The 21986-nt window shown below is 38.4% G+C and overlaps 1 non-coding gene across 1 annotated transcript; it reads right to left on the bottom strand.

Moving 5' to 3' along the window:
• Window positions 1-9532: 9532 nt before the first annotated feature.
• Window positions 9533-9637, bottom strand: LOC113873928. The gene has a single exon (XR_003505994.1). It is a non-coding gene; the product is annotated as a small nucleolar RNA R71 (small nucleolar RNA).
• Window positions 9638-21986: the final 12349 nt, after the last annotated feature.

The raw sequence follows: 21986 nt of genomic DNA, 5'->3' as shown, positions 1-21986 counted from the left end.
ATTCAATTTCCACGTGAAGTGCAGAATCAATCACTCAATCTATTCCAAAGCTTGAAATTCAGATCCAAATCAATTCAACATGTTCGTTTCAGGTCTACAATCCCTAACTATGAACGAATTACACAGCCATGAAAGCAGAGAAAGAAAAAGAAAGAGAAGAAGAGAAGAAGAAACTCAGAATCGCCATGGAAGCTTGCTCCACTCCAATTCCTCTTCGTGAAGCTCTAAGATTCGAATCCCCACTTCTCTCTCTCACTTTCTCTAACGAGAACCTAACTAACAAAACTAAAACTGAACAAAAATCCCTGAATTCTGGAACGTTTCTGGTATTTATATAATTTCCCAGATTTTCGCGTCATCACTTTTACAAAAAATAGTAGTTACGCAGAAGGTTTATTGTTGCGCGTTAACACTTTTATGAGAAAAAGTGGTCACCCGCAACTTCCTGATATTAGCCGCTCTCTGGAATTATCACTCTTGCTGATAAAAGTGACAACGCAGAGGTCAAGTGGTTGCGCGTGATCACTCTTATGAGAAAAAGTGATTACGCGCAACTTGCCAAAATAAAGGTTCTCTAGAACGTTCACTTTCACTGATAATAGTGATCACGCAAAGCTTTTCCTGATATTTGCCTCTCTAGAACGCTCACTTTTACTGATAAAAGTGATAACGCCCAGCATGTTGAGTCTGAGACTTCACAGGATCTCTCACTTTTTCTAGCAGAAGTGATAACGCCCAAGCTTTCTTCTTCTTTGAACTCTGGAGTGATCACTTTTACTAACAATAGTGATCACGCCCAGTCTGCACTTTCTTGGTCTTGTGTTTTTGGAGTCCATACTTGCTTCTTTCTTCTTCCTTGTCTTCAAGCCTCCATTTTTATGACCCTTGCTCAATTTATTCCTTCAAAAATAAGATTAAAAACTTAATTTCTAAGCAAAATTTCTACAATTGCTAAAATAACTACATATGTAAACAAACTTCAATTCCTTCTCTTTTTTCTGAGTTTTTCTGCTTTCTTCATATATTTTTCTTATCAATTGTGTTAGAATTATGCTAAAATATCAGTAAAAATATGGATTTATCACTACCCCAAACTTGAATTTTTGCTTGTCCTCAAGCAAATCAAACTAAATTAAGGGTAATTCTTTCAATTTTAAAAAACCAATTCACAAACTGCTATATCAGAATTTTCCAATTTGTAATTCTGTATTTTTTGCATAATTTTCATTTAAGATGTTCTTCCAATTACTCCGCATGGCAATCACAATGCACTCCTTAAGTTTTAAGCAAAAATTGCTATCTAAGTGAATATATATCAGCCAAGTTCATATGAAAAACATTAAAAATCATGATAACTTCTCACTGGACAGTGTTTCCCTCATTGCTCAACAGTGTTTAGGTACTGTTTTCTCTCTATAATCATCAATTCAGCTACACTCTACCATATGTTTGCCCAATTTCTCCATCTCCTCTGCTTAATACAGTTAATCACACATCCAGAGGGCTTTTTACAGGTTATAGCATGGCTTAGATTAAGGCAAATACTGAACAAAATAAGAAGCAATTTGCAATTTCAAAAAAATCAGAGGCATTTTGAGTGAATGACTTAAAAACTAATCTAGTTTTGCCTCATTTCTCCTTAACTTCCTCAATATTGCAGCAAACACTTTGTTTTTGTGCAGCAGAATTCTCATGTTGATTTTTCTTTCCTTGCTTTTCTGAGTTCAAAAAATTTTTCTGCAGCATTTTACTACAATTCTTTTTCTCTTGAACTCAATTTTTTTTTCACTTTTCAGAATTTCCTGCAGCCAGTTTTGCTGCATAATTTCTTTATTTTTCTGCAACACTGTATTTTTATTTTCTGACTTTAGATAGCTTTCTTGACTTTAGATAGCCTGTTATTCCCCTACCCCAAACTTATAAATTTGCTTGTCCTCAAGCAACATAAATGGATGCTACCCCAAACTTAGTTTTAAAACTCATTCTTGATTAAACTCACAATGCCTCTAATTTTTCTTTTGAATGGTAAAATTGGTTTTTCAGCAAGGCTTGTAATGAAGTTGATTCAAGAAAAAGGAATATTAAGCTCAAAGGGGTGAACTAAGGCAAATAAGCATAAAGGAAGGCATTTTAGGCTAACTAAGGATATCAATCATGGCCTCTATCATGTGGGTGAAAACTGTAACATGCATATTCAATTAAGAACAAGGGCAAGTTCTAGAGAATGCAGCCAAATATGATTAATCACACAAGAAAAAGAATTAGACAGCTCAAATCTCACTAGATATTTATAAATGATCATGTGGATTAATGAAAACACAATGCACTTTTCAGAAATATATGCACCTAGTGGCAACTACCTCATTTTTGAAAATACAAGTGTGATCTCATTTTGAGAATGGGAAAAACAACTTAAAAAGAAATTCACACAAAATTCACAAAATTGTCAATCATTTTTATTTGATTCACAGCCAGCAGTTTATTATCTATTCTAATATTTTGGTGTTTTTCAAAATTAATTCAGTATAATGTGAAGCTAACACATGAACAAGAGGTAGAGAATGAAACCCCCCTTTCATGGCAGCTTGTGCAAGTGTCACCATCCAATGTGTGTGAGTGTTGTGTGTGTGACATTCTCTGCACAAAAACACCAGAATTCCATCAATTCGCAGCAAGAGAAAGGTAATTAGTTAGAAAGTTAATATAAATGCAGAACAAGTATGTGAAAATTAACCCAAATTGTACCAAATAGGGATTACAACCCAAAAAGTTTAAAACTACTAGAAATTTACAAACTCCTAATAACAAAAAATAAATTCCTAAACTAGTCTTCTGCTGTATCTTCTCCCTCTGAGCTTTCCTCTTCAGAACCTTCTTCTTCTTCTTCCACTACCTCTTCAAATGTAGTCTGAGGAAAGTGGGTTTTGTAGATTTGCATATTCTTAAACACAGAAGAACGAAGGCATTGAGCATTCTCTGCCAAGTCTGGAGTATAATACATTTCATCTTTGGTCATTCCCAATTTTTGACCAATATTCAGCATGATACATTCCATTAACATAACTCCAGCTTTGAGGCTATTGTGCAACTCAGTCTGCCTTTCAGCCAATTGATTCTGCCCTTCAGCTAATTGCTTCAGAGTGTCCTTCATCATCATCAGCTTCTCTTTCTTGAATTGTGAAGGAATTGGAGCTACAGAAGTGCAGGAAACAGTTGCATAAATCTCTTTTATCAGAGCTACAAAAATGGATGGTGCAGCTCTGATTTTCTCTTGATAATCACCAAACTCTACTCTTGCGTCTTCACAAAGTAATGTAATTACTGAAAGGAAGGCTAATGAATCCCTTTTTGTCTTCAGTGTTCCCAAAATGCATTCACTTATGACTTCTCCCACATCTATGTAGATGTCAGAGACTATGGCAAAAAGCAGAGCAGCCCTCTTGACAGCTAGTGTGGAGCTATGTTTGACAGGCATGAAAGAGTTTAAGATAAACATGCTCCATACTTTGGCAAAGGACAGAAGATTCTTGGTGACAATGTGCTTTGGGTTCTTAGACTGGTTGAGCTCCCATGTGGTGCCTGGTTTCCCAATCCTTTCTAGAATCTGCACAAAATCTATATCTGGACTTTCCTTAAATGTTTTGAAGTCCAGCTGTGCAGCATGTTGTGCAGAATTAATTTCCAGCACCCTGTTGATGTTTGTTGGTGAGAAGTCAATCCTTATGCCTTTGACCATGGAGCTGAACTTAGGGATTCCTTTTCCTTTAAACCTCATGGCATTGGCATAAAATTCCTGAGTTATTTCCCTCCAATCCAGGCCAGCTGTTGCATAGAAGAATTCCCAGCCCCTTCTTTGGATTTCCTCCTTGAATTCAGGATAATTGTTCCCAACTATTTGGAAAGCTCTGTCGGGAACAATTTTTCTTCTTAGAATATTGGCTCTAAAAAAATTTTCATGAGCCAAACTTCTGAATCTGGGATCATGTGTGGCAGGTGGTGAAGATCCTGAGGGTGCAACTATTCTTGGTGGGGGTGATGGTGAAGGTGAAGGTGCAGGGGATCTTGTCTGAGGTGGTGGAGAAGGTGAAGGTTCAGATGCAGGTGCAGGGGATCTTGTCTGAGGTGAGGGAGAAGGTGAGGGTTCAGAGATTTGAATAGGTGAGAAACTTGAGACACTATCAGTTCTGGCCCTCTTTGATGCTGCAGCTTGGAGATTTCGGCTAGATCTTCTTGTTGGAGTTATGGAAGATGCAGCTCGCTTCTACTTAGGAGTGGTAGAAGATGCAGCTTGCTTCTTCTTAGGAGGACCTACAGGTGTATTGAATGAAGTCCTAACCATTTTGTAATTTTCTGCAAGAAAGGAGTAATTGTCAGTTTAAAATTTTAGAACCATAGAATAATCCTATACTGCAGAAAGTTCAATCATGCAATCTGCTAATAATATCATTCACATTCAAATACCAACACCCAATTGCACAACTTAGTCAAAACATGCAAAATTTAACAGTAGAATTTCAGAGTGCACACTCTTATAAAATATCAGGATAACGCAGAAAGATTATTACATGCCTTGACCAAATTTTCAAAACAATTTTGTACTGTCAGCAAAAATTCACAAGTTGTATTTATTTTGCAATCAAGTATGCACTTCAGATATTCCCAATTTAATGTCTAACTCAATTTTAACACAGTTATGTATTCTAATTTCCAATCCCACAGTTTCAGAAAATTCTGTTGCTATCAGTTCAGATTCTGCAAAGATTTGGTTCATATAGTCCAATGTGATTTCAACTATCCCATCAAACTAACATACATGACAGAGAACAGCTATTTAGAGTATTATCCATTCTATTTTGAACCAAATAGCCTCAGAGTGTGAATTCAAGTCTGCTGTCAGAACATGTATTATACAGATGCACAGTATAGATGCACAACATTAATCCATCACATTCAGAGAAATTTGGATACTCCTAATTTGGAAATTCAGGATGTGTTCACTGTCATAAAGAATTAAGGTAGTGCAGAGCAATATTTTTAAGTTTCAACCAATTTTCAAACATATTTTGCAACCTAATATTTTCAGCAAAAAGTTATTCTATCAAAGTAATGCAGAATTGATTGTCCTGGTATTTTCCAAACATTCGATTGTATTACATGCAATGTATGGTTACAGTTAATCTCATTCAATAGTTTTAGTTCAAACATTTTTACTGAAGTCTTTTTAGGTCATCCCAATTTCCGCAGAAATTTTATTCAAATATGTACAATGCAGCTTCAAATGCTCAATAAATGATAGGGAAGACTTCTTCAGTGTATTGTTCCTACAGTGCCTCAGTACCCCATTCCACATTTTTCCAAAACTTCAAATGTAGAAAACCCTAACTACAGTTACAGAGGGATGAGAGTAAGTGTACCTTGCAGGAAGATGTAGTATTGAATGAGAAATGCTTGTTGATTCTAGGTAGACGCACACAGAGAGTGAGATTTACAGAGAAAACTTGGAGAGAGATGAAGTTTTAAGCGTGAAAAGTGTGTGTGCGTGCTCAGGTTAGGGATTATATATGGTTACGCTGGGCACGTGATAATTTTTTAAACAAAAATGAACATTCTGAAATTATTAGTTCCCAGCGTAATCACTATTATTCATAAGAGTGAATGTTCCAGAGAGTGGATTTTTCAGAGTGAGGCGCGCGCTATCACTATTATTGAGCAAAGTGATAGCGCGCAGCAAAGTGATAACTTTTTGCATTAAAAGGAGTAACGCATAAATATTGAAAGTCTACTCACTTGTGCGTAACCACTTCTGACAGAAAAAGGAAGCGTTCCAGAGAGTTCATTTTCCCAACTGTCTCTGTGTGATCACTTTTATCAGTAAAAGTGATTGTTCCAGCAGAAAACCTCAAAATGCATTCTTTGCGTAGCTTCTTTTCTGCAATAAAGTGACTCCTTTCATTAACCAATTACTTTGAAACTCTCAAATAACTCACTTCTCGCATTCTAATCCATCAAATACACACTTTAGCATTGAATCTCAATTGCAAATCTCTGACTATTTATCAGATTCAATTTAGAAAGACAGTTGTAGCAACATATATGCAGAACTTGGATAAAATTGTAAAACATGATTATATAGATTTCTAATTCTGTAGATACACATTAGACATATTGGATCTCAATTCACATATCAATTTCACCTCAACAGAGATATGAAGCAGAATCACATAGCAGAAAAATAGAAAATTGTAAAATCTGATTATGTAGAATTTTTAACCTTTAAATTCACATTCACCTCATCAATTCTCAATTTAAACATCCAAATGCACCTCAGAAAATCAGATTCAGCAGTATTTTTGCAAAATTTTTGCAGAATAGCATAAATTTGCAAAACATTAGTATGCAGAATTCTAAAAACACTATAGAAAGCTTAAAATGGGTTTGAAATGTGAGTTGCCTCTCACAAAGCGCTTCTTTAATGTCACTAGCTTGACATTAGTTGTTCCTCACTCAAGAGGAACCAATTTCAAGCATGATATGTTCCTTGCAAACTCCTCTCCATGATAGATCTTCAATCTTTGGCCATTGACCTTGAATTCTCTCCCTGTTTTCTGATCTTCTATAAGAATTTCTCCAAAGGGAGAAGTCTCCTTAATTAAAAATGGTCCAGACCATCTAGATTTCAGTTTCCCTAAAAATAATTTTAATTTTAAATTGAATAGCAATACTTGTTGGCCAGGTCTGAAATCTTTTTGCAGAATGAACTTGTCATGGATTCTCTTGGTTCTTTCTTTGTACAACTTTGCATTCTCATAAGCTTGCTGTCTTAATTCCTCCAATTCATGCAGCTGCAGAACTCTCTTCCTTCCAGCACTGGACAGATCAAAATTAAGCCATTTGGTAGTTCAGTATGCTCTATGTTCCAGCTCTAGAGGTAGGTGACAGGTCTTTCCAAATACTAACTAATATGGAGACATACCAATTGGAGTTTTAAAAGCAGTTCTATATGCCCACAATGAATCATCCAGCCTCTTTGACCAATCCTTCCTTGAGCTGTTCACTACTTTCTCTAAAATTTACTTGATTTCTCTATTTGAAACCTCCACTTGTCCACTTCTTTGTGGATGGTATGGAGTAGCAACCTTATGCTTCACACCATATTTCATTAATACAGCTTCAAGATACTTGTTGCAGAAGTGAGTACCTTGATGAATCCACATTTTATCATGTTTTTACTTGTCTTTTTAGTTTTCCTTAATAGAAAAATTAGACTTATATAGTGTAAATAGTACAAAAATTACATTTTGAGTAAAAATTATAGGTTTATTAATTTTTAGTTAATTTACATTTAATTACATAGATATAGACTGCAATTTTAATTTTCTTAATAATTTTGCAAAGTCCCCAAATTAATTTTTGAGAAATCTTGGCCCTTGGATGAAGGTTGGCTTCAAAGTAGCCACTTTCAAGAGCAAAAGTGGCAACTACAACAAGTTTGGGAAATTGAAGGACCCAAAGTAGCCACTATTGCCTCTCATAGTGACAACTCCAAAAGCTCCAGGACGCCACTTTTGGAAGCATTTCTGCACGTGGACACTATTGGTTCAAATAGTGGCCACGCGCATCAGAGTAGCCACTCTTAGCACAAAAAGTGGCAACTCCAGAGAATTGACAAACTTACGTGAATTGCGCGTGGACACTCTTTTGGCCCAAAGTGGACACTTTCAAAGCAAAAAGTGGACACTTTGCTGACATGGCATCCAATATAAATAGGTTTTAGGAATTAGGGTACGGGACTTTTTACATTTTACACATTTTTTCCTTTGCCAAATTGAGACAATTTCCCAGAACATTGGAGTCTTGGGTGACAGCCAAGGGTCCTCTATAGGTTTTAATTTCCAATTTTCCTTTTGATTTTTGTTGAATTTACATTAATGCTGCTTACGTTCTTGCATTTCTTTCTTTCATTTGTAAAGCCCATCTACATGGAGGGCTAAACTTCCTTGTAATTCCTAGTCAATGCACATGAATCTTGAATTCTTGGGATTAATTGCAATACAAATCTTTCTTTCCTTGAATTTATTGACCCCAATCTTTGAATGAAATAGAATTTGCATGAAGGGAACATTGCTTAATGAACCCTAAATTACCCAACAAAATTCTAATTCAAAATTGCTTAATTTTGATTAATCTTTGAGGTTGCTTAATCTTAGGGATAGAAATTGGAGCCCATTAAGATGCTTAATTTTAATTGGGATGTTAAAGTTAATTTTCGCTTGTTAGATTAACTTAATTTAAGGGAAAGAAAGGGGATTATTGAATCATTTGAAAGAATAATGATGGAACTCATTGATTGACAAGGAATTACTCATTTTAATTGATTGAATTTCACTAGTTTACATTTTGCTCTTGATTAAAATCTGGAAATTGACAAACCTCCTCCCAATTTACTTGCTTTAAAATATATGTTCACACTTGTTAGATGTATGTTCGCAACCAAAAATTCCTTGGAGACGACCTAGGACAACACCCTAGTACTGCATTCATTTCTTGCATATTTGATGAGGATTAACGACAATCTTTTGCATGACGAGTAGCTAAATTCGTTTCATCAAATTGGCGCCGTTGCCGGGGATTTTTTGGTGCTAAACTTATGTTGAACATGCTTGGTACTCTATTTTTGTGTCTTGCATGTTAGTGTGTTTGTTTCATTTTGAGTTTTTGTATTGTGTTGATAGCCATACGAATTTTGTTGTCTGTTTCTGCACTGTTATTGCAAGATTTTCTGTATCATTTTCTTCATTCAAGTGCTGCAATTTTTCAATTACTCACTTTCAATTTTCTGCACTCATTTTGCTGCATATTACTCTGTTTTTCTGCACTTTTGCTGCATAATTCTGCAGAGAGATTTCAAATTGTTCTTGTTATTTCATTTACTCAATTTGCTTTCAATTTAGTTAGTTGATATCTAGTGCATGACCAGATCAAACCCTGGGGATTTGTATCCATTAGACCAGGAGATTGATAGGACGTTTCATAGGAACATTAGGACACATAGGGATCACTCTGATCACTCTAAACATTCTGAACCATCATCATCTCCTACTGCATCTTTGAAATCTGTGACACCAATCTCTGTTTACTCTTCTACATTTTCACTTGACTCTAGTTTTGGAGCAATGGCAGGTGATGAGAGGACTCTTAAGGACTTAGCTGCACCGGATGTCATATACCAAACATTGTGCATCCAATATCCAGATGTGGATGCCCCTTTTGTTTTGAAAACTGGATTAATTCACCTTCTACCTAAATTCCATGGTTTTGCAGGTGAAGACCCTCACAAACACTTGAAGGAGTTTCACATTGTATGTTCCACCATGAGACCTCAAAGTGTTCCGGAGAAGCATGTCAAATTGAAGGCATTTCCATTCTCTCTTATGGATTTGGCTAAAGACTAGTTGTATTATCTTCCACCTGGCTCTATTACAAGTTGGGACACCCTCAAGAGATTGTTCCTGGAAAATTTTTTCCCTGCCTCAATAAGAAAGGAAATATGTGGTATTAGGCAGCTGGAAAGGGAAAGTTTGTATGAATATTAGGAGCGTTTCAAGAGACTTTGTGCTATCTGCCCCCATCATCAGATAAGTGACCAGCTCCTAATCCAATACTTCTATGAGGGCTTACACCCAATGGATAGGAGCATGATCGACGCAGCTAGTGGGGGAGCCCTAGTTGACAAGACTCCTGCTGCCGCTAGAAACCTCATTGAAAATATGGCAGCTAACTCTCAACAGTTTACTACAAGGAAAAATTCTCTCACGTCCAGGAGTGTCAATGAAATTCAAACTTCAGATTCACCAAGCTAGAGCATAAGCTAGATGAGTTGGCTTCTATGGTAAAACAGTTGGCATCCATCCAAAAGAATTCTGCTACCTATACACCTCCACCTCCACCTATTCCAGCAATGCTTTGTGGGATTTGTTCATCTACGGATCACTTCACTGATAGTTGCCCCACATTGCAAGAAACTGAATCTTCAGAAGGTAATCCTCAAGCTTATGCTGCTAATATTGATGCTAATAAATTCCCTTTTCAGCAGCCGCAGCAACAACAAAGCTGGGATTTATCTTCCAATAGATATAATCCCGGTTGGAGGAACCATCCTAACTTAAGGTGGGGAGGAAATGCACAGCATCAAGGCTCTAGCCAACCATCAAACAACCATTTCCAACTGCATCAACCTGGACAAAGCAAGCCATATTCAGCCCAACAACATCACCATCCATCATCTTCATCTCAACAACACCATCAAACATCCCCTTCACTAGCTCCTACACCTCAAAAGAGTAAGTCATCTTTGGAAGACCTTGTGAAGCAACTCACCATGAGTAATCTCAATTTCCAACAATAGAGTCAAGCCTTCCAACAACAGACTCAAGCAAGTATCAAGACCTTGGAGAATCAAATGGGTCAGCTTGCTTCATCCCTAAATCAACTTCAATCTCAAGGTTCAGGCAATCTCCCTGCACAAACTGTAACAAACCCAAAGAATGTGAGTGCCATTACCTTGAGATTTGGTAAGGTGATGCAAGAGCCAGAAATGCCTAAGGAGAAGGATCCTAGTTGCACTTTAGCTGCAGAAGGTGAAGGAGGAGAGATTAAGAGCCAAGAGCAACCTGCACCTATGCCCACACCATGTCAACCAAAAGTGGTAGACAAAAGAGGAGAGGTTCATTCCTATTCCCTTCCCTCAAAGAATGGTTCAGCCCATCAAGAAGCAAGAAGAGGTTGATAAAGAAATTTTGGATACTTTCAGAAAAGTTGAAGTCAATATCCCCTTGTTAGATGCTATCAAGCAAATCCCAAAGTACGCCAAATTCCTTATGGACTTGTGCACTCATAGAAGGCGGCTAAAGGATAATGAAAGAGTGAACATGGAGAGGAATGTATCAGCTCTTTTTGAGAGGTAGAAAACTTCCATGCCTGAGAAATGTAAAGATCTAGGGACGTTTACTATTCCCTGCATTATAGGCAATAATAGAATAGATAATGCCATGCTTGATTTAGGTGCATCTATTAATGTTATGCCTTTATCTATCTTCACATCCTTGTCTCTTGGACCATTACAGCCCACAGGTGTCATCATCCAGCTAGTAAATAGGAGCACAGTACATCCAGCTGGACTTGTGGAGGATGTGTTAGTGAGGGTGAATGACCTCATTTTTCCAACTGATTTTTACATCCTTGACATGAAAGAGTCAATGGATAGTGTTGCACCAATCATTTTGGGAAGACCATTCTTAAAGACTGCAAGAACGAAGATTGATGTGCATGCCAGATCACTTATTGTGGAGTTTGGAGACAGTGTTGTCCGCTTTAACATATTGGATGCTATGAAGCACCCAAATGAAGAACACTCTGTTTTCCACATTAACCATCTTGATGAATTAATAGATGATAATTTGTCTGAATTTCTAGAAGGAGACTCTCTCCTTAATTTTTCTGATTGTGTAGATACTTTCAATTGTGAATCGTGTAATAGTTCTTCTCTGTGTGACATTTGTGTTGAGATTTCTAATTATTTGAATGCAAATTCTACTACTTTCAACGTTGATGAACCTAAAAATTCTATAGGATTAGAATGTGATGTATTGAGTACAACAAATACAGTTGAATCTAACGCCTTTGGTTTGAATATTGCAGAGACTTTGTCAAATGAAAGTGCCAAATCACTTCCCTTTGTGGAACAACCTCCCACATTGGAGTTGAAGCCCCTACCAGAACATTATGAGAAGCTCCCGGTTATTATTTTCACCAAGCTTGAAGGCGATCAAGAGAAGGTATTGTTGGAAGTAATTAAAAGGCACAAGAGAGCTATTGGATGGACTTTAGCTGACATTCCTAGTATTAGCCCTCTCCTGTGCATGCAAAAATTCTGTTGAAAGAGGGGACTAAACTAGTGAAGCAACTTCAGAGGAAAAGAAAAAGAAAGAGGAAGAGGAAAAGGAAGCCACAACTCCAAGAACTAGAAGCGCTGCACTTAGGAGCATATGAAGACTCAAGAACCTACAAGGAGAGAATCAAGCAATATCATGATAAATTGATAGGTAGAAGAGAGTCCTGTGTAGGTCAAAAGGTGCTTCTATTCAACTCCTGTCTCAAGTTCATGACTGGAAGGCTGCATTCCAGGTGGATTGGTCCATCCACAGTTACACAAGTATTTCCTAATAGTGTAGTGGAAATCAAGAATGACTCCATTAACAAATGTTTCACAGTGAATGGACATCGCCTGAAGCATTTTTTGGAGAACTCAGTTCCCTTGGAGGAGATTGAAGAGGTGGATGTGTAATCCCCCATCAATTCCTTCAACCAAGACCCCTGTCATGAGTAAATCACTTCGCACGTCAAGCTAGTGACGTTAAAAAAGCGCTCTGTGAGAGGCAACTCACACGTGAATAAGGAATTTTGTTCTTTCCCTTTGCATTCTTTCAATTGAGTTTTTGTTCTTATTTGTTTTCATTTATAGATAGATTTCTGACATAATTCAATTTTCTGTAAATAATTCCCTGTGGATTCACAATTTTGTAGGAATTCTAGCAGCAGCACCACTTTGGGCACTCATTCTTGCTAGGTACAATTCATCCTTCATGAAAGTGGCCACTCTCATAGGCTATAGTGACTACTTTGGCTCAAGGTAAGCAATCCCTTCTCTGTAGTTCCCACTTTTAAGAGTGGGAGTGTCCACTTTGGCGCCCAGGAACTCGATCATTTGCGCGTGGACACTTTGGAGACCAATAGTGGCCACGTGCAAATCTCCTTACATTTTAGCCTCTCTGGAGTTTCCACTTTTCTAGCCAAAAGTCACCACGTGCATATGCTCAGGAAGGGGAACTCTCTGGAGTTCCCACTTTTGCCTCCCATAGTAACCACGCGCATATGCCTACACATACACCCTCACTGTAGTTGTCACTTTCTTCAATCAAGAGTGGCCACGCGTAAATTGGAATGCAATTTAGCCTTTCTTTAGTTCCCACTTCCTTAATTGAAAGTGGACACGCGCAATTCACACTCCAATTTTGCCTCTTTGGTGTTCCCACTTTTCTTGTTGGAGTAGGCACGTCCACCACACCATTTGCACTATTCCCTTTAGGCCCAACCCAAGGTAGCCACTAATTCCCTTGAAAGTAGACACGCTCACCAATTTCACTCAATCCTCACCTCACACTCACACCCAGCACGCACCCACTTTCACGTCCCAATTTCACACACCCACTCACTCCTAGTCCCAAGACGCACCTCCCTCACCACTCTCAAGGCTTCAAGCAAGGTAATTCTCTCAATTTCTCTCCATTCATGGTTAGGGTTCTTAGATTCCCCAATTTGGGGCTTTTCAATTTTACTTGTTTTTAATTGAAATTGAGGTGTAATTCTTGTGTATTTGAGCATTCTTACATGAATTAGAGAGGGTGAGGTCCCTAAATTGCACCCAATGAGGTGTATTATTCCCATCCAATTGGGCGTTCCCACTTTTGCCCCCAATAGTGGCCACGTCCACTCCCTCTTTGCCATGACTCTCATTTGTTGTTTTTGTTATGCTCCCCCTCCTTCATTTTTATGCTCTAAACATGCCAATAATGCTATTAAACTTCTTGTTCATGTGTGTTAGTGCCTAAATTTGGTTCGTACCCATTTCCATTTAGTTTTGTCCCCTCCATTTTGTTGTTTTGCTTTTCAATTCCATGCCATTTTACTTTTGCTGCACTTGATCCTCATGCACATTACATAATTAACCATGATTGTTGATCTTTCTGGGTGTTGAACATGTTTTTCGTGACTTTAATTTCACTAATTGCTGCATTATGGTCCTTGAGCTTAGAAGCCATATTCTGCTATACATTGGATTGCTATACATAGTGAACGTATGCCACACCATTCTCTGTGCTTAATTGTTCTTGTCTGTACCATTTGAGCTCTATGCTTTGCCCACAGAATGCCTCTTTTTATGGAATGGAATGTGTTTGTAGGCTATGTACCATGATTGACATTAGTTGCCCTCTGAGTCATATGTAGCACTATACACCCTTTTGCGCACAAATTACTTAGGATGGTATCAAATTATTTTGCAGCCCCTGGTTTGATTGCTTGCTGTTGTGTGTTACCATGGAAGGTTGACCCAATTTCCCTGCACTACCCATTCACATATTCTTTCTTCTCTGCAGATAATGTCAAGCAATCCTAGAAGGAACACCCCTAGAACCAAGAGGAGCAGGATAGCTGAAGCCTCTTCCTCTCAGCCCCCTCCTACCCATGACCCCAGATTCAGGTCCCCAGAGCATGAACTGTATTTCAGGGAGAACATCCTGAGGCGCCAGATCGTCTAGGACAGGAATTTTGAAATCCAGCAGGGGACATTTCCATAGTTTCAAGAGGAAATAGACAGGCGTGGCTGGGGACTTTTCACCTCCTGTGCAGGCAATGGGTGGAAGGACATCACCTAGGAATTTTATGCTAATGCCCTGCGCCTTGCAGATGACCCTTATCCCCCCAAGCACACCATGGTCAGGGGGAAACGAGTTAGTTTTACTCCAGCCACACCATTCTCTGTGCTTAATTGTTCTTGTCTGTACCATTTGAGCTCTATGCTTTGCCCACAGAATGCCTCTTTTTATGGAATGGAATGTGTTTGTAGGCTATGTACCATGATTGACATTAGTTGCCCTCTGAGTCATATGTAGCACTATACACCCTTTTGCGCACAAATTACTTAGGATGGTATCAAATTATTTTGCAGCCCCTGGTTTGATTGCTTGCTGTTGTGTGTTACCATGGAAGGTTGACCCAATTTCCCTGCACTACCCATTCACATATTCTTTCTTCTCTGCAGATAATGTCAAGCAATCCTAGAAGGAACACCCCTAGAACCAAGAGGAGCAGGATAGCTGAAGCCTCTTCCTCTCAGCCCCCTCCTACCCATGACCCCAGATTCAGGTCCCCAGAGCATGAACTGTATTTCAGGGAGAACATCCTGAGGCGCCAGATCGTCTAGGACAGGAATTTTGAAATCCAGCAGGGGACATTTCCATAGTTTCAAGAGGAAATAGACAGGCGTGGCTGGGGACTTTTCACCTCCTGTGCAGGCAATGGGTGGAAGGACATCACCTAGGAATTTTATGCTAATGCCCTGCGCCTTGCAGATGACCCTTATCCCCCCAAGCACACCATGGTCAGGGGGAAACGAGTTAGTTTTACTCCAGCCACACCATTCTCTGTGCTTAATTGTTCTTGTCTGTACCATTTGAGCTCTATGCTTTGCCCACAGAATGCCTCTTTTTATGGAATGGAATGTGTTTGTAGGCTATGTACCATGATTGACATTAGTTGCCCTCTGAGTCATATGTAGCACTATACACCCTTTTGCGCACAAATTACTTAGGATGGTATCAAATTATTTTGCAGCCCCTGGTTTGATTGCTTGCTGTTGTGTGTTACCATGGAAGGTTGACCCAATTTCCCTGCACTACCCATTCACATATTCTTTCTTCTCTGCAGATAATGTCAAGCAATCCTAGAAGGAACACCCCTAGAACCAAGAGGAGCAGGATAGCTGAAGCCTCTTCCTCTCAGCCCCCTCCTACCCATGACCCCAGATTCAGGTCCCCAGAGCATGAACTGTATTTCAGGGAGAACATCCTGAGGCGCCAGATCGTCTAGGACAGGAATTTTGAAATCCAGCAGGGGACATTTCCATAGTTTCAAGAGGAAATAGACAGGCGTGGTTGGGGACTTTTCACCTCCTGTGCAGGCAATGGGTGGAAGGACATCACCTAGGAATTTTATGCTAATGCCCTGCGCCTTGCAGATGACCCTTATCCCCCCAAGCACACCATGGTCAGGGGGAAACGAGTTAGTTTTACTCCAGCCACCATCCAAAGGGTTTTAAACATCCCTCCTCTGCAGAAGCAACCTGGCTAGCCGGATTTCACTGCATTCTGCAAACAGAAGGAAAAGGATTACCAACCTATACTTCAAACAATCTGCAGTGAAGGAGAAAATTGGGAATTTGATTGTAAAATGCAGCCCAAGAATCTGACCACCAAACACCTTCTCCCTGCTGCCAAGGTGTGGAGTATCTTCGTTGTCAGCTCATTCATGCCAGTCATCCACACCTCCACCATTGCAGTAAAGAGGGCTGAACTCATATATGCTATCCTCACTGGCATGCCCATCCATGTTGGGGAGGTCATTTGCAGTGCCATGCTGGACGTCCTGAAATGGAGCAGAGATTCCTTAGCCTTTCCTTCCCTCATCACTTTGTTGTATCAAGATGCAGGTGTTGATTTTGGAGATTATCAGCAGCGAATCAGAGCAATTCCTCCCATTTCCACCGCATTGGTGAAGGATCTGCTTAAGCCCCAGAAATCTTTAGACCGAGGCCTCACTCTCCCAGCAGAATTCAGGCCTGAGCCAACTCTCCCAGTCAAGGAACAGCTGCACCAGATAGCTAAGCGGCAGACTGCCCTCAATGCTAGCCAGAACGCCATGCTCCTCCTACTGGAAACCATGTCGCTGAACATTGGCAAGAGGATGGGGATGACTTCAGAGCAGATCTACTACTCCCCCACCGTTCCTGCCTCTCATCTCTGAGCTGCTGCCCAGCATGACCTACCTCCATTCAATCCCAATGCCCCCAGAGATGTCCGCAACTCCAATTCCTCAGAGGAAGCAAAAGAAGTAGAGGAAGATGAAAGCGCCACCTCATCCACCTCTGATGAAGATGCCATTTAGTCCACCTTTCGTGTTTTCTTTTATTTCTCTGCTTGTACTTATTTTCTTTTATTTTCCCAAGTAATTAGGAACCACTTGTCCTTTTATTGTCTTTCCCTTCCTGCTTTTATGTTACTTTCCTTCAAACAGTTATGTTACCTCCCTTTCGTTCTTTTACTGAACGCTTGTTATCATTGTGCAGAGATGCCCTCAGTTCCATCAAGAGGAGCATCATTTTACCCTAAACTTTGAATACATCATTTATAAAAGGGGGGTGAACTCTTTGTCTCTATTTTGCATTTATTTGTAGCTTACTTTTCCTGCACCGTACTAGATAAAGACAAAAATATTTCCTCATTTCTATTATTCTCTTTTCCTTTTAATCTAGTTCTCTTTTGTATTTTGCTTTTATGCTCTGATTGCATTTCCCATCTAACTCCTACTCATTCTCATTTTTGTACATATTTACTGTCCCTACCATTTTGAACATATTTTCTTGTCAGGTGAATTGTACTCTCATTTTGCAAGTTATTATCACTTTTACCATGGTAGTGAATTGGGCCTTTTTACTTCTTTTCTGTGTGCATATTACATATATTTTTGCATTCATCTTCTAGAACTTGCCTTGTTTCTTAATTGAATATGCATTGGGCAATTTTCCATCTAGATGATTGAGGCCTTCGTTGCACATACCTCCCCCCCACCCTTGCACTTCACTTTCTTGTTCCCCACTTCTTGCTTTTGCCAAACTTAGTCAACAAATATATTTCCCTTTCCTTAATAGAGGTATTTCTTTTGAGTTGTCTCAAGATTGAGTGCAAGAAACTAAGTTTGGGGTGTTGATTATGCTTGTAGTTGCTTGAGGACAAGCAATGTCTTAAGTTTGGGGTGGTGGACAGCATACATGTTCATAATACATGTAAAAAAAAAATGATTGTCAAAGTCCATGACATCACAAAAATATGAATGAATGAATGAAAAAGGAGAAAAAGAAAGAAAGAAAAATATAGCAAGGCATTTGAGTTGAAAAAGGATTTCCACTCTAGTTGTTGGAAAGAATGCTTGAACCTCTTAAGCTACATCATTTAAGGCATTCCACTCTAGTTGTTGTACTAAATCACTCAAAAGAACCCCCTCCTCTTAAGTACCCACTTGATCTTGTCACCCTCCTTGATTAAATTTGAGCCTATCCTAACTTCATTTGTGACCGACAAATCCCTCATGATAGGTGGTTCATTGTGTCTAGGCAAAGGAGATTGAGAATATAGGCAAGCCTATGGTAGGGTGAGGCAAAATGCATGGATTGAGGGAAAACACTTAGCCTGAAATGTTATTGAGTGATGAGTGAAACACCACCTTGTGAGATGGATAGTTTCTTTGCATTATGTGAGTCACATGAAACCTTGCTTGATTCTTTTGTCTCAATTTAGTGGGACTTTGCATGGAATATTTGACATAAATATGATTCCTCTGTTGAATGAGTCTATGGTTGTGAAGATGTTGGAAGTGCTAATTAAAGCATGAAGTTGAAATAAAAATTTCTAAAAAAAAAAAAAATTGGATATATCCAACCCTCTTCATTCAATTTTCTTGAATTTAGATTTGCTTGAGGACAAGCAAAAAGTTTAAGTTTGGGGTTGTGATGAATCCACATTTTATCATGTTTTTACTTGTCTTTTTAGTTTTCCTTAATAGAAAAATTAGACTTATATAGTGTAAATAGTACAAAAATTACATTTTGAGTAAAAATCATAGGTTTATTAATTTTTAGTTAATTTGCATTTAATTACATAGATATAGACTACAATTTTAATTTTCTTAATAATTTTGCAGAGTCCCCAAGTTAATTTTTGAGAAATCTTGGCCCTTGGATGAAGGTTGGCTTCAAAGTAGCCACTTTCAATAGCAAAAGTGGCAACTACAACAAGTTTAAAAATTGAAGGACCCTAAGTAGCCACTATTGCCTCTCATAGTGACAACTCCAGAAGCTCCAGGACGCCACTTTTGGAAGCATTTCTGCGCGTGGACACTATTGGTTCAAATAGTGGCCACGCGCACCAGAGTAGCCACTTTCAGCACAAAAAGTGGCAACTCCAGAGAATTGACAAACTTACGTGAATTGCGCGTGGACACTCTTTTGGCCCAAAGTGGACACTTTGCTGACATGGCATCCAATATAAATAGATTTTAGGAATTAGGGTACGGGACTTTTTACATTTTGCACATTTTTTCCTTTGCCAAATTGAGACAATTTTCCAGAACATTGGAGTCTTGGGTGACAGCCAAGGGTCCTCTATAGGTTTAATTTCTAATTTCCCTTTTGATTTTTGTTGAATTTACATTAATGTTGCTTACGTTCTTGCATTTCTTTCTTTCATTTGTAAAGCCCATCCACATGGAGGGCTAAACTTCCTTGTAATTCCTAGTCAATGCACATGAATCTTGAATTCTTGGGATTAGTTGCAATACAAATCTTTCTTTCCTTGAATTTATTAACCCTAATCTTTGAATGAAATGGAATTTGCATGAAGGGAACATTGCTTAATGAACCCTAAATTACCCAACGAAATTCTAATTCAAAATTGCTTAATTTTGATTAATCTTTGAGGTTGCTTAATCTTAGGGATAGAGATTGGAGCCCATTAAGATGCTTAATTTTAATTGGGACGTTAAAGTTAATTTTCGCTTGTTAGATTAACTTAATTCAAGGGAAAGAAAGGGGATTATTGAATCATTTGAAAGAATAATGATGGAACTCATTGATTGACTAGGAATTACTCATTTTAATTGATTGAATTTCACTAGTTTACATTTTGCTCTTGATTAAAATCTGGAAATTGACAAACCTCCCCCAATTTACTTGCTTTAAAATATATGTTCACACTTGTTCGATGTATGTTCGTAACCAAAAATTCCTTGGAGACGACCTAGGACAACACCCCAGTACTACATTCATTTCTTGCATATTTGATGAGGATTAATGACAATCTTTTGCATGACGAGTAGCTAAATTTGTTTCATCAACCTCCATCACTTATCAGCACTCTAGGCACACCAAATCTTGAAAAAATGTTCTTTCTTATAAAAGACATCACTACCTTTGCATCATTTGATCTGGTGAGAATTGCTTCTACCCATTTAGACACATAATCCACTGCAACTAGAATGTATTCGTGTGAGAATGATGGGGGAAATGGTCCCATAAAATCAATCCCCCATACATCAAATAATTCCACTTCTAGGATGTTGGTTAATGGCAGCTCATGTCTTCTTGAGATATTTCCAGTTCTTTGACATTTATCACAGTTTTCCACATACTTCTTGGCATCTTTGAAGAGTGTAGGCCAAAAGAAGCCTGCTTGCAAAACTTTTGCAGCAGTCTTTGAACTTGCATGGTGGCCTCCATATTTTGAATTGTGACAATGGCATAGTATCTCAGCTTGCTCACTTTGTGGAATGCATCTTCTAAGTAACCTATCTACTCCAATTTTGAACAGGTATGGGTCTTCCCACACATAGAATTTGTTGTCATGTAAGAACTTCTTCTTTTGCTGCCAACTAAACCTCTTTGGAATGAATTTAGTGGCTTTAAAATTTGCAATGTCAGCAAACCAAGGCATGTTTTCCACTGCAAACAGCTTTTCATCTGGAAATTCTTCATTTATTTCCAATGATTCAGTGGTTAAACTCTCCAATGGTAATCTGGATAAGTGGTCAGCAACACCATTTTCTTTCCCTTTCTTGTCTTTGATCTCTAGCTCAAATTCTTGGAGAAGTAGAATCCATTTTAATAATCTCGGCTTTGCATCCTGTTTTGTCAAAAGATATTTAAGAGCAGCATGATCAGTGTATACAATCACTTTCGAACCTATTAAATATGATCTGAACTTATCAAAAGCATATACAACAGCTAAAAGTTCTTTTTCTGTTGTTGTGTAATTCACTTGTGCAGGATTTAACACTTTGCTTGAATAATAAATAGCACGCAATTTCCTATCTTTTCTCTGTCCTAACACAGCACCCACTGCACTATCACTTGCATCACACATGAGTTCAAAAGGTAATTTCCAATTTGGTTTTGCAAGGATAGGTACAGAAATTAGCTTCTCTTTTAAAACAGAAAATGCATGCAAACAATTATCATCAAATATGAAATCTGCATCCTTTATAAGTAAATTACTCAAGGGTTTAGCAATCTTGGAAAAATCTTTTATGAATCTTCTATAAAAACCAGCATGTCTTAAAAAACTTCTAACTTCCTCAACATTGATAGGTGGAGGCAATTTACTAATGACTTCTATCTTAGCTTGGTCCACCTCCATTCCTTTTTCTGAAATTTTGTGACCAAGGACAATGCCTTCTTGTACCATAAAATGGCACTTCTCCCAATTCAACACAAGGTTATTGTCTTGACATCTCTCTATGATGTTTTCTACCAAATCAGAAAAAATAGAAAGCATGCACCTTTGGAAAGTGGCAGGGGCATTACACAAACCAAATGGCATTCTCCTATATGCAAAGACTCCAAATAGACATGTAAATGCAGTTTTCTCTTGATCCAAAGGATCTACAGCTACTTGGTTGTATCCTGAATACCCATCAAGAAAACAATAATATGAATGTCCAGCAAGTCTTTCTAACATTTGATCTGCAAATGGTAGTGGGAAATGGTCTTTTCTGGTTGCATCATTTAACTTCCTATAGTCTATGCACATTCTCCATCCAGTCACAGTCCTAGTAGGGATAAGTTCATTCTTTTCATTAGGTACAATTGTCATGCCACCTTTTTTTGGAACAACTTGGACTGGACTCACCCAATTGCTGTCAAAAATAGGGTATATTATTCCTGCATCTAACAGCTTCATGACTTCCTTCTTAACTACCTCTTTCATGGCTGGATTTAACCTCCTTTGTGGCTGTACAACAGGCTTAAAATTCTCTTCAAATAAAATTTTATGCTTACAAAATGAGGGATTTATACCTTTCAGATCTGCAATACTCCATCCAATTGCAGATTTGTGTTCTCTCAAAATTCTCAACAGTTTTTTCCTCTTGTTCTTCCTTAAGTTCATTTTTGATGATGACTGGATTTTCATGTTTCTCATCCAGAAATGCATACCGTAGGTGGGAGGAAAGTTGTTTCAACTCTAGCTTTTGTTTTTCCTCTTCTTTATCACCTTTCTTTAGCTTTTCCTTTACTGAATTTTCTGCAGATTTTTGAATTGGCA

This window comes from Abrus precatorius, unplaced genomic scaffold (genome assembly GCF_003935025.1).
Source record: "Abrus precatorius isolate BTA unplaced genomic scaffold, Abrus_2018 Scaffold7, whole genome shotgun sequence".
Taxonomy (NCBI): domain Eukaryota; kingdom Viridiplantae; phylum Streptophyta; class Magnoliopsida; order Fabales; family Fabaceae; genus Abrus; species Abrus precatorius.
The sequence above is the reverse complement of the archived record's forward strand: the minus strand, read 5'-3'. Positions and strand labels throughout refer to the sequence as shown.